Below are 18,943 nucleotides of genomic sequence, written 5' to 3' on the forward strand. Positions count from 1 at the left end.
GGAGAGAGAGGAAGAAAGAAAGGAAGGAGGAGGGGTGGATGGGTGGGGGAAAACAAGTAGACAGGCAGGCAGGCAAGAAAGTATACCTGCATAATAGAACTCAAACAGTTCACTATATCAAAGCAGACTTGCAATGACTTCATTCCTAATCAGTTGAACTGCTATTGTTATTCATCTTCACCTTGATCAGCTCAGGGTTGGCAGACTATGGCTCCAGTGACAAATCTTCCTGTTGCTTGCTTTATAAATAAAGTTTTATCCAGCCCCAGAATACCCATTCATCGGCATATTTTTTTGTAGAAGCTGGCTCTGCAGGAGTTGAGCTGAGGAACCATGACAACTCCAACTCTACAGAGTCACAATCAATTGCCATCCGATGGGATTCTACCCCATCAGGTCAGAAACTATCTGGCTTTTGCTAAGTGTTTTAAGGGACACTATTGGGGAAGTGAATATAATGCTCCTTGAAACTTCTTATGTGATCAAACTCATAGTTCAGTCCTGGCCTCTGTCCAGAATCTTCCCTATAGCTCACCATTCTGGTAACATTTTGATAAATTTTCATCACACCTATGGGGTCTCAGATGCTTTTGTCTCCTAATGGGCCAGGAGCCGCAGGGAGTCTTAGACTAGGCAGCAGCTTCACAGGTTGGAGGGTGGTTCTCTTTCAAGCCACAGATGATGGGGAAGGTCCTTCTGTGTATATGTTTATCTTATTGGTTGTTGAATAAAGTACTGTTGGCCAATAGGAAAACAAAATAAGTGGGACTAGGAGTCAAGGAGGGTTCTGGGAAAAGTAGGAGAAAGTGCAGAGTCACCATGTGAGCCTGGGGAAGACAGAACAGGATGCTTCCGCTGTCGTCCGATAAGATAAGTCTTTTTTTTTTTTTTTTTTTTTTTTTGAACAGGGTTTCTCTGTGTAGCTTTGGAGCCTATCCTGGCACTCGCTCTGGAGACCAGGCTGGCCTCGAACTCACAGAGATCCGCCTGCCTCTGCCTCCCGAGTGCTGGGATTAAAGGCGTGCGCCACCAATGCCCGGCCCGATAAGATAAGTCTTATAAAATATATAGATTTATGATAATTAAGACTGAGCTAATAGATGAGAAATCCTAGTCATTGGCCAAGCAGCATTTGTACCTAATATAAGTCTGTGTGTTACTTGGGACCATAACATGGCGGAGGGAGGAACTTGGGCAGCCTGGTGGAAAGTGCCCACGTGGGGGCAGGGCTAGGGCAGCTTGGCGGAAAGACTTATTGTTACACACAGACCCTATGTGAAATGCTCAGGGGAATTGGGGAACAGACAAGGAGCTGAATCAATGAACTGAATACAGTGGCAGGCTTGTCTATCAATGGCAAAGCCCTGTGTTGACTCAGTATTTTAGTACCATACTTGTACCTATCAGTCTCAGTATTTTAAAGTCAGAGAAGATAACTCTGGCAGGGGAGAGGAAAGTGGAGATTCACAGGACTTTGTAAATGACAGGCTTCTCTTGGGGGAAAATTTACACTTTACTGCACTGCGGATGATGATGGTATCCTGTCTCAAGTGAGCACTTTGTTTAAAAGTGTATGGTTAACTAAGAGCCCTCTCATCCTCAATTGCTACCTCTAGAAGTGATTGAAAGGGCAATGCGGGGTCAATGTTCATGGTGCACAGCTTGAGATTATGTACAAATTTCAGTCAAAATCTTTGGGAGAGAGGGTGCAATACAAAGTCCTAGAAATAAAGGCAAGATTTCAGCAATATGTAGAGGACTCTGGATACTGACTCCAGGTCATAGTAGCCCCTTTGTGTGACATGAAGGAACAAGTCCAATCATTATATTATCTCTTCACTGAATAGTGCCTTCCACAGGCTCTGAACACCGAGAGGGCTCAGAGGCAGCAGATGACCACCAGCATGTCCCATTTAACACTCACATGGAGGTGATGGTTTAGATACTGAGCCTGCCACTTGTGACACTACCTCAAGGATACTCTCTTGGTCTGGATCCCTACCTTGGAAGCTCTAGTCTGTTCTGTCCCAGGCCACGTTGGGCTCGCCTTTCACTGTGATGAATATTTGGCTTCCATAGCCATATGGCCCTGCTGTGCCCAGACTTCACATCCCCACAGTACCCTCACAGGGTCCAGTCACTGTAGCAGCTACAGAGGCAGTTTTACACACCTGACATCATATCCAAAATCAGTCAGGGTCTAGACAACAGCACACTGTCATCACTGTTAGTAAAAGAATTGAGGAATCTTGTTACTACTGTGTGGAACACAGACCAAGGTACATTTGCCCCTCATATAACTCACATCTAAATGATGGCTCTTAAGATTCGTAGCAGGCTACATGCCCAGGATCCTTCTTTGTTATTTCTGCTATGCTAGGGTTTGACTTGGCTTCTCCTCCAAAGTTCACCACCAGACTTTATCTCCCAGTACTGCAGTATCAAGAAGTATGGCCTTTGGTGGTGACAATGTCACTAGGGAATAGGACTCTTTCCATATCATTGGCTGTTGAGAGACAGTATTCAGCTTAGTTTTTGTCTTTTGGCTAGGAATTCTAAGGTGCCACGATCTATGAAGAATGAGACCTCACTAGACACTGACTTCATAGTTGCCTGAATTGTGGATTTTCAGCTGCTAGACCTGCCTAGTTATAGTTGTTGTGTTAAAGCAGTTAAACTTGGCTAAGACACTAAGACATCAAAATGACATTCTGAGGTTCAAACAGGTGAAACTGGGCAGGAAGATAACTCGGTCAGTAAAGTGTTGTTATGCAAACACCAGAATCTAAGTTTGAATTCCCAGTACCCATGTATAAAGCAGGCTGTGGTGATGGGCTGCGAATCCCAGTGCCAGGGAGGTAGAGATAAACAGATTTCCCTCAAGTCTGCTGGCCACACAGTCTACCCAGTTGGTAAGCTCCAGATTCAGAGAGAAACCCTGTTTCAAAATAGTAAGGTGGAGAGCAACAGGAAAGCCCTCTGGCCTCCACATGTGCATATACACAATCAACACAAGCATACCACACACATACACACACACACACACACACACACCACACACGCACATACCACACCACACACGCACATACCACACCACACACACACACACACACACACACACCACACACACACACACACCACACACAGTAACTGATGTGCACAAAGGAATAAGAAGTTGGTAAGAGTTGTTTCTCAAACCACTTGACTGAATACTTGGGAAATATGTAGAATAATAACTAATACTTTTATTAACCATAAAGGTTAGTGACAAATTACAATATAACAATCTCATGCAAATCATTTGGAAAAATTTATATGTGTGAAGTACCTATGAGTACTTATATGACCAGCAAGTGTACAAAGGTTTCAGAATGGAAAGGTATACCAGGAGGAAGCTCTAATTTAAATAGGTCTGGGTTCAAGCTAATCAAGGACACTGGAATGAATCCCTGCAGGGAGCAAGGCCACAGAATCTAGCTCCAGGAGAGCTGAGTGGTGTTTTCCACCAGCAGTGAAGGGAATGGTGATGTGACCAGCAGTGCCAGGTACAATTCAAGGCAAGGAAGAAGGTGGAACACAGAGGCACAGAAGAACACACAGATATGAGCCCTAGAGAGTGACACTAGGAGAAAGTAAAGACTCAGGGGAAGCAGCAGGGATTAGTGGTCAGTGGTCTGCCACCTCCCAGTGTAGGCTATGTTCTAACTAAAGGAAAGCATGTCACCGCAAAGATTGTCATGCCATATCCCTGTGTAGACTATGTTCTAAGTAAAGTATGTCACCACAAAGACTGTCATGCTATCTCCCAGTGTAGGCTATGTTCTAACTAAAGGAAAGTATGAGATTGCAAAGATTGTCACTGTACTTCCACCTATGATGAAGCACTAATGATTTCTAATCAAAAGATTTTACAAAAAAAACCTTAGGTAGTAAAATATAATTAATTTGCTTCAAGGACTATAACATCTGTTCCCAAGGACAAAGTCACATATTCCATTTAGATTTCTAGAAAAGCTGTTCTTAACATCTGATGACACATTTATAAGACGATCACATAAATAAGCTGAATACAACAGAAAATCACAAATAAATAGCTGAGCAAAATGCAAAGGCATGTACTGTCACTAGAGGAGAGAAGAGGAAAGAAATAATCTTGAAGGCACAGGAGTGGAGACACATCTTCCTAAGTGACTGTAAGGTGCCTCATGTAGGAGGCAGTAAGAAATGGAGTGAGGCAGCAAAATCACATCCGTGGGGTCAGGAGGAACAATAAATGACATGTAGGTCCTCTACACCAGAGTCAGTTTCTGAAACTGTGGGCTGAGGAGCTAATCAGGGCTCCAATAACTTCCCAAGGAAAACCCACCTTAGTCAATACAATACTGGCAATTGAGCTGATAATTGATTTAATCAGTGTCAGAGGAGGAGGATGTTTATGCCCTAACACTGAACCATGTGTTGAGCCAGATGCTACAGCTTCCGGGAAAAACCTCACTCCCAGATGCCAGGTGCTCAACAACAGCAGTTGAAATAGCTACATCGACAGTGTTCGAGGTAAACACACATGGCATGCACTGAGACTGGCTCGCATTCCCTCATCTGACCCTCCCAATATCCATACAGAATATTACTGTATAATATTTTAAATTTTAACAGTATTTTCTGGATACTCAGAGTGGCTAAATGGCTTCTTCTAGGTCATGCATTAAGTAAAGGTGAGAGTTAGGTTCTTGATCCTTGTGGTTTTAGTTTCAAAATACTAAGCTCTTTGTGCAATACTTTAGTAATTACTAGATAAGCAACAGAACTTAGGTATGATAAACACATTTACATAGTGAGCATTATAAAACAAGCCATAGAATACAAAATATGGATATGACAGGGATGCAGGGAGCTTTCATGAAAGCAATGTGTGAGCACATGCTTAAATAAGAGATGGACTGAACAGAGGCAGGAGGGACCACAACCAGTCACTACATAATGTGAAGAAGGCACCTGATTTTAGGCCACAATAAAACAAGCAAAACCACAGAAGAGTAAGGGTGTGTGTGTGTGTGTGTGTGTGTGTGTAGAAAATTGATAATTTGTGACCTCTAACCAAACAGAGATTGTCATTTCAACTTGCTATGAGTATAAAATCTAATGAAATATATCACATTCACTCTTTTCAATACTAAGTCCTGAATTCTAACATGTGCTTCTTGTTTATAGAACAGTTCAATAGGTCATGTTCCATGCTTTCAAAAGACAGAGGTTACCACGGTACCCGTTAGCACAGGTAGAGAGAAAAGTAGCACACACGCTTCAATGAAGGAACGGTGAGAGCACGGAGGGACAAACACTCACGTACAAAGCAGCAAACACCATGGCATATGGGGCAAAGCAATGGGAGGGCAGGAGTGCCAGCTACAGAGTAGTTAGGACTAGTGTCTAGATGTTTGCAGGGAGCATCAACCAAAGGCTTGGTGGAGAGTGGCGCCTCCAGGGTGCAATGGTGTGGGCAGTGCTTTCTGTATGGATGGATGAATGTGATGACAATCACAGACAGTTATTGCCCAGATACTTATGGCCCCAGCGACAACAATGGCAGGGAAACCAGGAAGAACAAGAGGATCCTCATGCCTACCAGAGAACCCAGGGTCACTAGGGAAGTCACAGTCACATAAGAGATGAGATGTAGTACAGCAAAGACAGGGACCCTTGGCATTAGGTTTTCCTTCCTGGCCTACCGTGTACTGTAGTGTGGGGGGTTGGGAGGAAGGGGACACACAGGAAATGAAGCTGAAAGACAAACTAGATGATAGATAAATGAAATCAATTCATTGAACTTATTAGAGAAGATGGGAAAGAAGCTGCAACCTACATGGAGTAGATTAAGATTGAGCATTTTGATACCAATTTCCCCTATTTAAAATAAAGATAAGATGATAACAGTTTGGGAGAAACAAAAGGAAGGACTCCATCAGAAAAATGTGTGACATTCTAGGCTATTTCACCAGATATAGAACACACATCAAATTCCACTATAGCCAGAAAGAGAGCCCAGAAGAACAAGGTGTTTCCCACCAAATCTGCTAACTGCAGTTCAATTCCCAGGACCCTAAAGTGAAAGGAAAGAAATGATTCACCGAAGCTGTCCTCTGACCTCCACACATGTCAGTAGATATACGCACATGCATTCATGCACACACAAGCACACAATAAAAAAAATAAATAGAATTTTAAAAAGCCCTAATTTTAGACCATGACCTTAAAAATTAAGTCTCTTGGGCTGAGGATGTGACTTGGTAGTAGACAGCTTGACTAACATGCAAAAATCTCTGGATTTGATCTCTAGCATTTTAAAAGAATTGAAAAGAAAACAAACAGCTAAACAATCCAATCATCAAAACCAACTTCAAAGATAGAAACATTTCTATGTACTAACTGCAATAATGCAGCTTGTCCATCTATTAGACCCCTATCCACACACTGAAGTTTAAGGACAGACTACACATTATGTCCATATTCATGAAAACATAAAACCTCTACCAAATATCAATGTTGGATTATCTAATATCAAATGTGATGGACAAGCCTTGTATGTTGTTAATTTTAAGAAAGATATGAAAATATATTTTTCACAATAACAATGACAACAATATAAGCTAAAAAGGATATTTGATATTAAAATTATACATTATTCAATTGGAAATTCAGTTTAAAAGAGGTACATGATTTTAAACCTGAAACTTCAAATGCAAATCTTCTATTTTCATTACAGTTTTTTTTTTTGCCTGAAAATTTAAACCTACCAATGGTGTGCATATTTCCAATAAATACAACAGCATGAGATTCCACACTAGCAGGACACCCGCTAACATCTTTTATTCATGTACGTGCTCCCAGTGCAAAGCAATTATATTATTTCAAATATTTTAAAATGTTTTCTGTGACTACCTAACATAACCGCAGGTTACCTCACAAATCACTGCCTTCCCTTTGCATGCCGTGTAAATCTCCAGGAGAAAGATGTATCTGTGGTGCTGTGCACACAATTGAGTACCAGCTCAGTGTGCTCTCAGTCTGGTGCATTCACACATGATCCCCGATGGAGAATACAGCTCTAGATGAAATGCAAGAGATAGGTATGCTATGTAGTCTGCTTCCTATCCTGAATCCCACCCCTTGGCACTGGATAAATCAAGTCACAAATTCTGGAGAGGAAAATAAAATCAATGCAAAAAGCTGTGCACTGTAACTCCACAGATCCAGTCACCTCTCCTGGTCTCTCAGCAAGATGCACCATGATGTACCATCTTGTTAGTGTCTCATCTTCACATATGGGCATAGGGAGACAGAATACTGTGGTTGACACTGAGACAATGCAAGGATCCAGGGAAGGTGGGGTGAATATTTATGTCATTTTCATTACTTATTAATATGACAATTATGTACATTCAGTTTTTTATTGAAGCTGGTAAATCATACAGGCAATGAATTTCTGTGTGTTAATTTGAGATCCACAGATGATACTTAGTAAGTCATCTATTTCTATTTAAGGTGGTAAAGGTAGCTTTGAAGATGAATATATTTATTTTAGATGCTGAAATAATAATCCCAAAATACAATATTCTTATAAATTTGAAGCTATTCTTTGACATTTGACAAGTGAATGAAGATTTAGTAAAGTTATTCAATTTATTTAAATCCATAAAATACATGATATAAAGTATTAGTTGTAGCTACTGACTGTAATAGTCTATTACTTATTCTAGCTTTTTGTCATCTAGCTTTTCTCAGTAACACTGGACTACTCAAAAAAAAAAAAACACAAAAAAAGAAAGAAAGAAACCATACATTTAATCTCATCTTGGCTGCCATTCAACTCAGATTGAATGTCTCATACAAGGCTTCATCACAGGGACACAGGACTTCAGACCGTTATTGTTTTATGACTAAAAAATGAGTGACTTAAGACAAAAAGCTCAACATCCTTAAACTTCATTTCTATTCATCTCTAATAAATACCATCTGGTGTGTACTTTAGGGATATAATACCCGTCAAAAACTCCATCATATTATGAGAAGCAGCACCAAGTTGATCTGAAATGCATATTTGAACAGATGTGTTTAAATTACATCTCCGTCTATCCACACGCATTAATTCAGAGCAAGTGTGTGTTGATTTAAAATGCATAAAAAGGGGGATTTGGAGATGCATCAAAAGTGAATAGCATCTCTGAGGATCAAGGCTTGAATTATGAAAGGTCATTACTAAAAATAAAGTTTGTGTTTCTTAAGGGTTTGACTTGGGGGCTGTTCATGGGAACGACTTCATGTCTGCTGCACAAAATCAGAAACTAAAGTTATACAATTTTTTTTAAAAAAGAATTCTTCCATGTAAAACATTTAAATTGTCATGTATGGGAAGAAAAAAATGGGACAGTCAACATTAAATACAGAAAATTTCAGGGTGTGTCTGATGACTGACACCAATTTATGTGGTATAGTACTCTATTTTCAACCCAATTTTGTGGCGCTCTAAAAATTTTGCCTCAGACTTCTCAAGACATTGGAATGTAATAATTTCATATTCTATAGATAAGCTAAAAGTTTAAGAAAAAAATCAATCATAAAAAAGTAATTGCAAAGTGCATCACTATGCAGTTAGGAATTAAACCTGCAGGAATGGGGGCATTAAAGCAACTGATTTTTGCCCACTCTCTTATCACTATCAATAATGGCAGAGGTGGTAAGAGTCCTGGTGACTTGACATTCTCCAATAGGTTAAGGGGAAACAACAATAACAACAAAAATTGCTCAATGAATCTCATATCATGACCATCATCTGCTAAGCTCATAGCACTTCATCCACAGGTAGACAGCTTTTGACTCAGGTCTCAGGAGAGATGCTGAATTGAGAGTATGAGTGTGTGTGTGTGTGTGTGTGTGTGTGTGTGTGTGTGTGTGTGTGTGTGTGTGTGTTACTGGTTCTGGGGCTTGCTCAAAGTCCATCCATTGGGTGTTCCCCTCTTACACAACTGCTCTCTTTTATCACCAGTAAAAAAAAAAAAAAAAAAAAAAAAAAAAGTTTTCCAAATTGATGTGTGGGGAAGGGAAAGAGCTTGAGTGACACTTCAAAACCTTGGGGTTCCAGACTTCTTATAGTCTTTCAACTGAAAGAGCTTCAGATTTAACTGTTACATACTGGGCCTACCCATCAAACTTTTTTTGCCCCATTAAAGGATGATAAATGAGGGCAAGTAAGAAAGAATAAAGTCAAAAACAAAAGCATCCAAGAAAACACTGAGGTGATTGGGGAAGTTTTCTGTACATGTTTCTCTTATTGGTTGATGAAATAAGCACTGTTGGCCAAGATAGGAGGGACTAGGAGACAAGGAGAGTTCTGGGAAATGTAGTAAAAAGAAACCACCTTGTGATTCAGGCAGGAAGTGACATAGCAGGCAGAATCAGAATATAAGCAGGGACAAGCAGGAAATCGCTCTCTTCTCTTCTCTTGCTCTCTCTTCTCTGCGTAGACGATGAGCAGATTCGATGTAGACCCCAATGGAGTAAGAGGCCTGGACCTTATCTCCAGTAAGATAAGGCCATGTGGGAATACTTAGACTGATAGAAATGAGTTAATAATTAAGTCAGAGGAGCTAGCCTATAAGAACCATAGCCAATTGCCAACAGCATTGTAATTAATAGAGTCTCTGTGTGTTATTTGGGGCTGAAGCAGCAATGGGACACAGGCGGGAAGCCTGGTACACTGAGGCCTCATAAGTGGCCTGTATGAAGCCCGTCAGAATTGAAAGAACCAATATCAAGTTCTATACTGAAACCAACATCAGCAGCTGACTTAAAAACAAATCCTTCCTTCCTTCCTTCCTTCCTTTCTTCCTTCCTTCCTTCCTTGCTTCTTTCCTTCAATTTCAAGAAGTAGTTTTATTGTTCAGTGAGAGTCTAAGAGAAAGGAAGTGAACAGAGTTCCTATATTAGAGAAGTTGATCCCAACAAAGGATTGCTTCTGGGGGCCCACTGGGTTGAGGCATGGGGGGTGAGTTGATCCATTGTCTAGCTGTCCTACCCACAAAATTTTTAGGTACTTCCCCATCATGGTGTCTGCACTTCAGGGTTAGGCACATCTTTCAAGACTATCAAGCAGCCTGGAGCTTCCAGTGGCCATTGTGCTTCTTAAGTTGCTATGTAAAAGGAGAAGAAAGATAAAGGCAGGAAACCAGTATAGGAGGCAACATCCCTAAACATTTTTATTATTTGTGGCCTCAGTCTAGAACAGAACTGGTGGTAGAACCTGGATGTTCTGGGCTTCTGGTCAAGACAGAACTGGTTGCCAAGGTCAAAAAGCAGGCCTGATTTTCTAAAGTATCTACCATAAACTTGCCTGACCATTTTTTTTTTTCCTCCTCATTTAATCGTTGGTCCCATCTCTGATATATTTCATTATTTTGTGCTGATATACCTAAACGCCCAAACCCCTGAAATCTAAAACATTTCTGGTCCCAAGCATTTTGGATAAGGGGTATTTACTGTATTTACTCTCTATCATGCCTTTGTTTCTCATTTCCAGGAATGGATATAGGTATTTGGTTAAAACAAGTATTTCTTAATGGTCTTTTTAGTTTTAATGAATTGACAGTTGTCTATAACATTGCTATCTTATTTATAATTTCAGTATTGAAATTAAAATGAGTTATATGGGCTCACTATTACTATGGAACCACTATAAATTAGAAGGTTTTCACAGAAGTAGAGGGCATTGCATTTAATTATATCCCAAAGTATAGATTACTAAGATGTGCTTAACTGGTAAGACAGTGCATGGACTGGAGAGATGGCAAAGTGCTTATGAGAACTTGCTGCTCTTCCACATGACTCAAGTTTGATTCTAAGCTCCTACACTGCAGCTCATAACTGTCTAGAACTCCAGTCCCACAGGATCTGATGCCCCTGTGGTAACCAGGCACACATGTGGTACATAGACATATATTCAGACAAATGCCTGAATGTATAAAATAAAAATGAATGTCAAAAAATTTATGTGTGTGACACAAAAAGGTTTAGGTGGATATACTGACAGAACTCATGAAATATAAGCTGATGTATTCCAGAAAATATGTGAATCTGCTACTGAGTAAAAAATTACTTCATGCTCATGGAATCAGCTTCCATCAGTTCTGTGCATTTATCTCAGGGGCAAAAGATAACTATCTAACTGGTACCATCACATATTAGTTTAATGGTTTCGGAGTTGAAGCAAGAGTTATGCCTTGCTTTATACTCACAGCTAAGAGCCAAATTTTCCCAGTAATAAAAACTCCCTAAAAGAATCATTAGCAACATTAATAAACAATTTTGCTATTGACTTGATGATGTTTTTGTAAGCAATTCAACACCAAACACAGAATATTTTGTTTTGATGTAAAACATACATCGAAGTCAAGTTCTTTTTAATAAATGAAATGGAAAGGCTAGGAAGATGGCTCAATGTGTAAAAGACTTGCTGTGAAATTCGAGGATCTGAGTTTGAATTCTGAATACCAAGTAGAATCCAGGCATCAAAGTTAATATGTATTATTCCAGTGCCCCTACGGGGAGATGTGAAGTGGATTCAGGAGAATCCCTAGAAGCTTGAAGATCAACTTACATGGTGTATACAGCTGTGGACAACAAAGTGACCCCAGAAAAAAGGTGTAGGGCTAGGAATGATACCCAAGATTCTCCTTTGATCTGTACAGGTGCCTCAGGCACGAGAGTAGAGAGGATGGGAGGATGGATGGATGGATGGATGGATGGATGGATGGATGGATGGATGGATAGGCAGACAGACTGAAAGTTAAACTTAAGCACCACTGAGCTAGCTCAGCAGGTAAAGGTGCCTGCCACCAAGCCTAAAGACCTTTCTGTCACCAGGATCCAATTGGTAGAAGGTGACAACTCTTGCATGCTGTGTTTTGATGCCACATGGACACACCCCCACATACACATACAAAATAAATTAAACTGTAATAATTTTCTTTAAACTCTGAGGTTTGAACAAGTCACTTCAACTCTTTACACACTTGATATGATGTCTAAGTTAAGGAAGTAATCATGCTCTCTGTTCCCTTGGGGACTTGCATGGACACATTTTCTGAGCCCAAGCTACATTTCTAACAATATACCCCAGACCTCAATACAAGTGCAAAAGAAATGTCCATGTCTAATAAGCCATTTATCTGTTCCACTAAGAAGAGCTGGCGTTAAACTTCTAAGTGGCTGTAAATAGTCTGATACAGGACGTTTATATAGAGAGGAATCAGATGGAATTTTAGAAGTGATGTCCAAGTGACAAATACATTTAGCAAAAATGATATACTGCCACCATGAACTGGGAGCAATATTCTCAAATATATGAATTGATTTTAGTAACTGACCTTGATGAGGGGCTATAGTGAACTCTGAAGTGCAGGAAGTAAAATACTGTCCCTAATGAAGTCATTCTATCCTCTTTACTAGAATTATATTCATTATACTATGCTAATAGATTTTCAATATTTTTACCACCAAAACCTTGAAGAAATGTATTTTGAGATGTGTATATATATATATATATATATTTATATATATATATATATATACATATATGCAAGGATTTTGAGTCCTAGATGATAAGCTCCTCTACTGATGTTAGATAGCATATATGCAAATATCAAAATTGGGTCTTCTGCTCAAGTATGCATTAGGCTCAAAATGAAACTTATAGCTGACATATTGGGATTGGCTGTGATGGTGCATATCTCCCTTTAATTGTAGAACACAGGAGGCAAAGACAGGAAGATGAGGAATTCAAAGCCAGTCTGAGCTACACGACAAGACCTTATCCAAAACCACAACACTCAACTGAAAACACTAAAGGGAAGTATAAGGTACTAGGCTATGTTTCAGTAACTGTGTTCAATTCTGAACAATACCATAAAGAAAATATGAGCTTCCTATATGCACAGTGTATCTGCATGGACTGCAAATGGTCCTTGACTACAATCATATGATGAAGGATATATTGGTACTTGAGAAGCTAAAGATTTATCTTAATATTTTTTCCAATTTTTTAAAATTTAAATTAGAAACAAGATTGTTTTACATGTCAATCCAAGTTCCCTCTCCCTTTCCTCTTCCTCTGCCTCCCACTAACACCCTACCTATCCCATACCATTTCTGCTCCCCAGGGAGGGTGAGGCCTTCCATGAGGAGGTCCTACAGAGTCTGTCATATCCTTTGGGATAGGGCCTAGGCCCATCCCGTGTGTCTAGGCTGAGACAGTATCCCTCTATGTGGAATGGGCTCCCAAAGTCCATTCCTATGCTAGGAATAAGTACTGATCTAATACAAGAGGCCCCATAGATTTCCGAGGTCTCTTCACTGATACCCACGTTCATGGAGTCTGGATCAGTCCCATGCTGGTTTCCCAGCTATCAGACTGGGGACCAAGAGCTCTCCCTTGTTCATGTCAGCTGTTTTTGTGGGTTTCATCAGCCTGGTCTGGACCCCTTTGCTCATCACTCCTCCTTTTCTGCAACTGGATTCCAGTTCAGTTCAGTGTTTAGCTATGGATGTCTGCTTCTACTTCCATCAGCTGCTGGATGAAGGCTTTAGGATGGCATATAAGGTAGTAAAAAAAATCTCATTATGGAGGCAGCATTTAAGGTAGCCTCTCCTCTGTTGCTTAGATTGTTAGTTGGTGTCACCCTTGTAGATCCCTGGACATTTCCTTAGTGCCTGATTTCTCTTTATTTTTTTTCTCTCAGTTTTTTTTTTTTAATTTTTTTTTATTAGTTCAAGTTAGGGAACAAGCTTGTTTCACATGTAAGTCCCTTCTCCCTCTCCTTCCCCTCACCCCCAACCCCAAACCTACCCCCTACCCCATCCACCCACCACTCCCCAGGCAGGGTAGGGCCCTGAACAGGGGCTCTGAAAAGTCCACCAAATCTTCCTGTGCTGGGCCTGGGCCCTTCCCCATGTGTCCAGGGCTAGAGTGTATCCCTTCACGTGGGATGGGTTCTCAAAGTCCCTTCTTACACCAGGGAAAAATACTAATCCACTACCAGAGGCTCCCTGGAGTGCAGAGGCCTCCCTATTGACATCCATGTTCAGGAGTCTGGATCAGTCTTGTACTGGCCTCCCAGACAGCATGTGGGGTCGATGTGTTCTCCCTTGTTCAGGCCAGCTGTTTTTGTGGGTTTCTCCAACCTGGTACAGACCCCTTCGATCTTCATTCCTCCCTCTCTTCAACTAAATTCCAGATTTCAGCTCAGTGTATATCTGTGAATGTCTGTCTCTGCTTCCATCAGCCACTGGATGAGGGCTTTAGGATGGCATAAAGAGTAGTCATCAATCTCATTTTAGGGGAAGGGCTTTTAGGTTATCCTTTCCACCATTGCCTGGATTGTCAGATCGTGTCATCCTTGTAGGTCTCTGGAGATCTCCCTGGTTCCAGATTTCTTCTCGGATCTATAGTGGCTCCCTCTGATATGGTATCTCTCATCCTGCTCTCTCTCCTCTATTCTTCCCCCAACTCAATATTTCTGCCCCTCCATTTCCTCTCCTCTGCTCCTCTTCTCCTGCTCTTATTGTGGCAGCTCCCTATCCCCTACCTTCATGCTCCCAATTAGCTCAGTAGTTCATGCCACTTCCAATTCCTGGGGTCCATTTTTCCCTTAGAGTCCTTCATGTTTCCTGGTTTCTTTGGTGAAGAGGACTGTAGGCTGGTAATCCTTTGCTCTATGTCTACAATTCATATATGAGTGAGTACATACCATGTTTGTCTTTTTGTGACTGGGTTACCTCACTCAGGATGGTTTCTTCTAGTTCCATCTATTTGCCTGCAAATTTCAAGATTCTATTGCTTTTTTCTGCTGAGTAGTACTCCATTGTATAAATGTACCACATTTTCTCTATCCATTCTTCTGTTGAGGGGCATCTAGGTTGCTTCCAGGTTCTGACTATTACAAATAATGCTGCTATGAACATGGTTGAACATATGGCCTTGTTATATGAACGTGCATTATTTGGGTATATGCTCAAGAGAGGAATTGCTGGATCTTGAGGTAGACTGATTCCCATTTTTCTGAGCAACCTCCATACTGATTTCCAAAGTGGCTGTATGAGTTGGCACTCCCACCAGCATTGGAGGAGTGTTCCTTTTTCTCCACATCCTCTCCAGCATAATTTATCATTGGTGTTTTTGATTTTTAGCCATGCTGGCAGAAATAAGACGGTATCTCAGAGTTGTTTTCATTTGCATTTCCCTGATGGCTAAGGATGTTTAGCACTTTCTTCTGTGCCTTTCAGCCATTTTATATTCCTCTGTTGAGAATTCTCTATTTAGATCTGTACACCACTTTTTAATTGGATTATTTGATGTTTCGGAAACTACCTTCTTGAGTTCTTGTAAATTTTGGAGATCAGCCCTCTTTTGGATGTGGAGTTGGTGAATATCCTTTTTCATTCTCTGGGCTGCCGTTTTGCCTTGTTGACTGTGTCCTTTGCCTTGCAGATCTTCTCAATTTCAGAAGGTCCAATTTATTAATTGTCAGTCTCAGTGTCTGTGCTACTGGTGTTATGTTCAAGAAATGGTCTCCTATACCAATTTGTTCAAGGGTAGTCCCCAATTTCTCTTCTAATGGGTTCAGTGTGGCTGGGTTTATGTTGAAGTCTTTGATACATTTGGACTTAAGTTTTGTGGAAGGCGACAGACAAGGATCTATCTGCAGTTTTCTACATGCCAGCATCCAGTTATGCCAGCACCATTTGTTGTAGACGCTTTCTTTATTTCATTGTATAATTTATTTTTTAAATTGTGTAAGGTAGGATCTGGCTGTGTAACACAAGATGGTCTTGAATTCACTATACAGCTTGTGCTGGCCCTGAATTCTCAATTCTCTTGTCCCCACCACCCAAGTACTACAATTAAAGACTTGCACCACCAGGCTCAGCTGAGAAATTAAGTGATAGTCAATAATACATTCCCATGATTGCCTGATGGGTGCAGATAAAAAGAAAGATGCTAAGTCAATCCATACTGAACTTCAATCTCAAATATTAACACACACACACACACACACACACACACACACACACACACACACACACACACACACTCAATCACACTCATAGAATGAGCATTTCAATTGGAAAAGTTCCTAATATGCTACTTTAGTTTTGTTCTATTTCATCAGAATGTGCCCCAGTAAAAAGCATCATCTCCTTGTATGTGATGTGGACAATCTGCCACACTGTAAACTTTACAGATTAAAAGATTTAAAAAGTAATTGACTTTACAATTCACAAATACAAATCCTAAAATGAAGTTTTGTATCCACGTGGCCTTTTTCCTAGATAGTGAAAATGTCATATGTGAACTGTTCACATTTGATTTCTTTGGGTTTATCAAGTTGAACCAAGATAGGTTATTTTTTTTTTTAAATAACAGCAGCAACAATATTTTTTTTATATTGGGTTATTCCTTTTTTTCTTGGATGGATGCACAGGTGTCCCAAACCATCCCTATGTTCATATGGACAAGTCTTTTGTGTGCTGAACTTGTAGGCAGTTTGTGTTGGCTGAAAACAAAACAGACGTTTTCCTTAGTGACTTGGCTAGCTTTATTAGGTAGGACCACTCTTGTTATCAAGGATACATGTGTCCCCATAAAATAAAACCTTTCCAGCTAGCTCAGCTATGAGCTGCTTCACTTGTCCACCGATTTGAACCTAAAGAGGTATAATTATGGATGCTGATTTTATTTTATGAGTATCTTTCATTAATGCTAGAAAAGATGCCAGAATCTCCTATGACAAAAAGGCAGTGGCTCTGAGAGAAGCAGAAACCTAGGCCAATGAAAGGAAGCTGGCAAGGGTTTAGAAGGTAATCCAGCTCCTGTAACCAGAAAGAGAGAAACTATCTAGCAATGCCACCATTTTGTCTTCATCTCAGTGCAGTTTGGCTTCATTTTCTGTATTTTCCTCCCAGATGCTCTGAAATATATTTACTGGTGTTTACTTTTTTTTTCACAGGTGGGCTCTGGACCTAAGATGGACGTTTTTTCTTGCCTTAGTTCTATGTACAGTATTGTCAAACTTCCTTTCCAACCCAGGCTCTCCCCTTTGCTAAAAGCACTTTCCCTTGCAATTAAGCACTCTTGGAGTCTCCCATGCAATCCCTGGTGCTCTTCCCTTACAATTAAGGAAAAAATGAACTCAGCTTGTGTTGCCTAACTCTTATCCCCTTCTGCTAACTGGTTCCAAATATTCCCCTTTCCAGACGTCTGCAAGAACAGACTACATCCATGCTTTTACCTCCTCACCACTAACTTGGTGGTAAATTCTCTGTACCATGGCTCCTGCCTCAAAGTGCTGATGAAATTCTGACCTCATAATGGGCAATTCCTTAAATGTTATTTGCTGTTCTAATTCTCCTTGACCTATATGCTGTATTTGATAGGACCAATTGTCCATTTCTCAATTATTCACTTCACAAGCACATGCTCATGCTTGGGTTCTAGAGCTAGAAAACCTGCCTTTACAGAGTCCACAGTCCATGGATAAACTTGGTTCAAAGGGAAGGGGTGCAGGTAGACTCAGCAGGGATCTAGTATAGCTAGGTTGTTCCTGTAACACTCTTTCCTTAGTTCAGGCCACTCACTGAATTGTAAAGTGTCCAATTATTTCCTTCCTTAAACCTTGCCATCTCTTTTAGCATGTGTCTTTGATGCCTCTCCTCTCTGTCTAGTCCTCTTTTCTCTCTTATCCTGTCCCCAGTAACATGAGCAGTGTCTGACCACCCATGTGGAAATGTTCTGGGTCATCTTTAGGTCCCATGTTTTATTCTTCATACTTAGTCAAGCTCCACTTAAGAAGATAAAAGTCTGAGGAAACAGCTCAGAGGCAGGCAGTGCTTTTACCTGGAATATGTGATAGCCTGGTTTAATTCCCAACACTGTGAAATAAAAGTAACAGACTAAAACAAAACAAAATGCAAGGGGTGTTATCATATTAATTTATGAATATACATCAAGTTCTGTATGTCTTGTATGACAGTGTAGTCACACTGTCACCATGCTCTAAGCAACCCATCCTCTGGCAAGAACTCACAGCAGTGTATTATCCCTTACTAACCATTTGTTACTCTCCCTGTTCCATCACAACTTCCCACTGTATTTTCTTCTAAAGCCTGACAGGTTTACAAGTTACAAGGCTACTTGCTGCTCACTGTACAGCAGAGGCACATGAGCCCTCATTTGAACCATTGCTTTTTCTCCTCTAGCCAAATTCAAAAGACATAAGATAGTTTCTCTTCACGAATGGCTCTTATAAATACAGAAAGTGACTACTATTGGCCTACCAACACTTAACTTTTGAAACAAAGACAGGGGTCATCATAGGTAATGGGAGAATAAAAGACTAGAAGACTCCACTTAAGACTTTTGGTAACAGCCAAGAATTTCTTGAATAATGTCCAAAACTCATGAAAACAACGTACTGCAAGACATTGGGTTGCTATGAAGACAAAAAGCAAAGGAACTGAATGTGCTGTTCACACTTAAACCAAAGAACAAGCATACAAATCAATTATCTAGGAAAAGTGCAACTCCATCCAGCTTTACTCATTCCCAGTCTTGAGTTCTAGTCTCTAAGATGCTATTTCCACCTTATATTTGAGTTGAGTCAAGCCCTCATAATCCAAGACAGTATATGCTAGACAGAATTCTAAGCTAGCTCCTAAACCATTCCCTCCATTAATTAAACACAAAGCTAGGTGATGATGATGCAGGATTCTGCAGATGTAATTAAGGATCTGAACCTGTGAACATTATGGTGAAGCCATTGTTCTGATGGGTTTGGTACAATAAAATGAGAATGTTAGCAAAAGCAGCATATTTCCAGTGATTGTTAGCAGAAGG

General features: G+C 40.4%; 1 protein-coding gene across 2 annotated transcripts in view; it reads right to left on the minus strand.

The window, feature by feature from the left end:
- Window positions 1-18,943, minus strand: part of Cdkal1 (CDK5 regulatory subunit associated protein 1 like 1) — a 562,780-nt gene that overhangs the window by 160,316 nt on the left and 383,521 nt on the right. The window lies entirely within an intron of this gene.

The sequence above is a fragment of the Cricetulus griseus genome, chromosome 3 (assembly GCF_003668045.3).
Source record: "Cricetulus griseus strain 17A/GY chromosome 3, alternate assembly CriGri-PICRH-1.0, whole genome shotgun sequence".
NCBI classification, from domain to species: domain Eukaryota; kingdom Metazoa; phylum Chordata; class Mammalia; order Rodentia; family Cricetidae; genus Cricetulus; species Cricetulus griseus.